This window comes from Silene latifolia, chromosome Y, assembly GCF_048544455.1.
Source record: "Silene latifolia isolate original U9 population chromosome Y, ASM4854445v1, whole genome shotgun sequence".
Taxonomy (NCBI): domain Eukaryota; kingdom Viridiplantae; phylum Streptophyta; class Magnoliopsida; order Caryophyllales; family Caryophyllaceae; genus Silene; species Silene latifolia.
In genome coordinates this window covers 246,550,604-246,555,268 of record NC_133538.1, presented here as the reverse complement: position 1 = coordinate 246,555,268, position 4,665 = coordinate 246,550,604, and the positions used below count along the sequence as shown (strand labels likewise).

The following is a 4,665-nucleotide window of genomic DNA, read 5'->3' as shown; positions in this document are numbered from 1 at the left end:
AAAAATCAAATATACAAAAAACTAAGCACTTAATTGATTTTGTATTGATCTTGATGAGTTTTGTCACAAGTTGTACGAGTGAAGCTTTTTTATGGGTTTTCTATTTTTTGATGGGAATAGAAAGGGGTTTTCTATTTTTTGGTAAGATGGTTTAAGTTTTGATGGTGTATTGCTGGGTTTTACACTTTCAGTTGCATACTACTGTAAGAGTTCTCCCGCCTTTTTCATGTATGATATGGGTCTAATTTATTAGCTATGAAGGTTAATTAACGGTGTTAAGTTTGAGTCACTTAACTGTAAAGTTAGATAGTTTAGACTTTTACTTGTAAAAAAAGGCAAAGTTCAGGTACTAATCTTACCCTTAACTCCATAAAAGTGTCATAAACTTTGTATTAATTATGGAGGATTAGTGAAGGAGGAGAAAGTGTGTTAAAATAGGCCCTTAACCGCCTTTTTTAGAGGTTCATCTTAGTCATCCATCTTTACCATCCAAGGGGTCATAGAAGGACTTATGGACTTATATATATATATATATATATATATATATATATATATATATATATATATATATATATATATATATATATATATATATAGAGAGAGAGAGAGAGAGAGAGAGAGAGTGTTTGGATCTTGTGAGTTTGGTTTCTTGTGGTGAATTTGTGCTCACACTATTATTCCAGTGTAATTGTTATGTTCTCATGTTTCTCTAATTTTCTCATTATGTAACCTTTATTTTTTTTTTATGTTACCACCTGTTATTTCGTGTTATTCTTTTTTGTTACAACTTGTTGCTCCACATGTTACTCGGGTGTTATTGTGTTGTTACTCCGGTGTTACTATGGTGTTATTGCAGTGCTATTGTGGTGTTACTCTACTGTTATTGCAGTGTTATTGTTATGTTACTCTATTGTTAATGCAGTGTTATTATAGTATTACTCTATTGTCAAATGTTTACAATTCGACAAATAACATTAACTCACCTCTAATCCACACACCAGAGTCGTGCGCCTCCTCCTATACCCAATGCGATTATGAATAATTAAGGGATGTGGACCCAATCCGAAGTGTTATTGATGTGACCATAATTGGCGCATATTTAGCCCCCGAATTAGCCTTGTTTCCATGCTTTTTAGTGCTTATTTGGGTCATTTCTTATCTTTAGTTCTTTGTTTTGCATATTCTTTGAGATTTTGATCCCTTGGTAGGAAATGAGTAAGAATCTTGCATTTTCATGGCAAAACAAGACTAAATTGATCGAATCCAATGACCAAGCATCAAGGAGAGACAAGATTAGAAGGCCTTTGTACATACCATAGTAGAAGAGCAATGTTGAGGAAAGATCCTTGAGTCCCCAAGGAAATCCCCAAGGAATTTATGAAGAAAAGGGAAGAAAAAGAAGAAGTTACTATGCTGACTGACAATCCGAGCGGATTGCCAGCAATCCGTCCGTCCTGCACAATCCGAGCGTCCCTTGCCAGAATCCGCTTGGATTCCCCCTCAACAATCCGTCCGGATTCCCCAGAATCCGCTCGGATTCCATCGCCCAAATCCGGCCGTCCCGACCTTATTCCGCCTTGGATTTCTTCACAAAGACGGATTGCCTTCTTCAAGCTACGAAAAGAGAAGCCCTTCTCTCAGAAAATACCGGGTCCTCCTTGCTCAACTTAAAAAGTGTAATTACTAGTTTAGCCCTTAGTTAACCCTAATGCATCCTCCCTAATTTTCACTATAAATACCCCATTAGGCTAATTAGAGGAGCATGTTCTTCTTATCAATAATTAGTGTAGTTAATATCAATCAAAACTCTCTTCAATATTGTAATCAAGTATTAATCAAGTTTTAATCCAAGTTTTAGTTCTTTAATCTCTCTTTTGTTCATCCTTTATTTTGGGTAATTGAAGATTATTTGGGTTATTATTGGGAGATTGACAACCTCTCAATCTAGCATTCAAGTACTTCTATTATTCTTGCTTTATTATTGGAATCATTAGTAGGTATAATCTCTTAATCCCTTTTTAATTATTGTTAATTACTTTCATTTATTCATCATGTTTCATATTGTTAGTATGATTGACAACCTTGCTAACATGATCAACATGATAATGAGTGAGTAGTCTCTTAGCTAGGGTTAATGGGTGATTAGGGGAAACCAACATGGGGAATGATTCATGCTTAAATTAATATGCTTTCATGCTTTATTTGCTTGCTTGTTTTGATCTCAACTCATGCACATGTTATACTTGATGAAATGCTAAGCCTATGAATCCTTGCATTTACTATCATCTCCTATCTTTTCAATGAGACTTGTAAGACATAACCCAACTCGAGTCTCATTAGACCATGCATGTTGTTGAGTAGGGAAGATTAAGTCGACTTGTAGGTGTTGTACAATCTAATCGATTCGGCTCCGGACCCAAACTTTCCTAGGATTGTAAGATATAACCCAACTCAATCCATCACAACAATAATTGCTTGCTTATAATTTGAGAACATGTTTGTATGATCATATCCCATGATTCCCCTATGATCCCATGACACCCTAGTGCCTTTAATCAATTGTTTACACCCTTTTTATTCATCTTGCTTGTTTCTTTTCATTGTTATTCTAGTTTAGTAACCTTCTACATCAACCCAATTTGTGACACCCCTTAGACACCGCTAGTTACAATAGAAATCTCATTTCAACTCCCGTCCCTTGGGATCCGACCTTTACTTGCCTCTTTACTAATTGTAGAGTTGCTTGTTAAGCTATAAATTGTGTTTTGATTCGACCGTGACCAACGACCACATCTATTTATTTGTGAATACGAAATGCACCGATCAAAAATGGCGCCGTTCTTTGGGACAAAGTGTTTGTTTGACTTAGATTTCTTCTTATTGTTATTAGTTGTGTCTTTCTTCACCTTGAGGAAGTAACACTCCTCAAGGTTTGTTCTAATTGTTTTTGAGTTGTTTGATATTTTGCATGTGGTTACAAAGTGATTTGTTACCTTTTGACCGTGAAATCGAAAGAACCTTGACGAACAATAGGAGACTTTTTAGGAGGAATTTGAGAGGTGTTGGTGAAGTTGTTCAACCCACTAGTGAGTTTGTCAATCCTTTCGCAATAGAAGGAGAAGAAAACCCATTACACAATACCCCACAAAATCCACCTACAATGCCAAAATTCTCGTCACACTCCGTACCCACCGAGGATAATCTACCAAATGGTACTCCTACACCGCAACATCTCACCGGAAATTTTATTGCCAAGTCCGCCTTCATCCAACTAGTTGAAAGGAGCCAATTTGGGGGGATGCCTAGTGAGGATCCTCATTCTCATATGGAAACCTTTTACGATTATTGTGATGCTATCTCTCAAACGGGCGTGACTCAAGACCAAATTAGATGGGTCTTATTTCCTTTTTCCTTAATCGGCACCGCAAGGCAATGGTTGAAGGGCCTTTATAAGGCCACCCTTGGAATAGATTCTTGGAAGAAGTTGGCTCTAGCTTTCTACAAAAAATTCTACCCACCGGAAAAGACCAACATGCTAAGAGCTCAAATTACGGGTTTTAAGCAAAGGGATGAAGAGTCTTTGTATGAAGCTTGGGAGCGGTTTAAAGGTATTTGTCGCTCATGTCCTCACCATGGACTTAGCGAATGGTTTTTGGTGCAACAATTTTGGAATGGTTTATATGAAGATTCTAGGAACATTCTCAATATGGGATCAAATGGAATGTTCACCGAAGTTGATGACAATCAAACATGGAACAAGATTGAGGAAATGGCGGTCCATAACTCACAATATAGTAGACCTCGCAAGGCTACTAGAGGAGGAAAGCATGAAGTGGACTCCGTTACTCAATTGGGTGCTCAACTTAGTGCTCACATTGACACAATCAACTTGAAGTTTGAACAAGCTATGGCTAGACTTGAGGAAAACTCAAAATCATCGAAGCATCATGTCAATGCCATGACGGCATCCTCATCAATCCCATGTGGGATATGTGAGAATTGTGGAACTTTGGGTCATAACCCAAGTGAGTGTAGGGGAACAACCGAACAAGTTAATGCTTTCCAAGCTTACAAGAGTGGTACCCCTTATTCCAATTTTTACAATGAGAACACCAAGTTCCATCCAAATCTCTCATACAAAAGCCAAAATGTTCAAAACCCTCAAACAACATACACTCCACCACCCATGAGAAACCAAAATCAAAGACCCTTTTACAATCAAAACCAAGGTTACCAAAATCAAAATCCATACAATCACCAAAATGACCAAGGTTTTGATGTCCAAAAAGCGGTCCTCCAAATGCAAAAGAATCAACAAGAATTTTTCACCCAAATGCAAAAAGATAGCCAAGCAAAGGAAACCACCATCAACAACATTCTAGCTCACACCAAGATGTTGGAAACACAATTGACTCAACTAGCATCTTCAAGCTCACAAAGACAAAAGGGGCAATTACCACCTCAAAGTAATCCCCCTAGACATGAAACGGTTAGTGCCATTCACTTGAGAAGTGGTACAAGGTATGAAGCACCAAAGAAGCAAGTTGAGGATGAAGTTGTGGAAGCTAGTGAAAAGGAAGAAATTGTGCAAAACTCCAAAGATGGAGAATCAACAAAAGAAGAAAGTTCAAAGAAAAGTGAAGACAAGGCCAAAGAGAAGGAGCC

General features: G+C 37.5%; 1 non-coding gene across 1 annotated transcript; it reads right to left on the bottom strand.

The window, feature by feature from the left end:
• Positions 1-3,532: 3,532 nt before the first annotated feature.
• LOC141634701 (small nucleolar RNA R71) lies at positions 3,533-3,639 on the bottom strand. Its single transcript, XR_012539426.1, has one exon. It is a non-coding gene; the product is annotated as a small nucleolar RNA R71 (small nucleolar RNA).
• Positions 3,640-4,665: the final 1,026 nt, after the last annotated feature.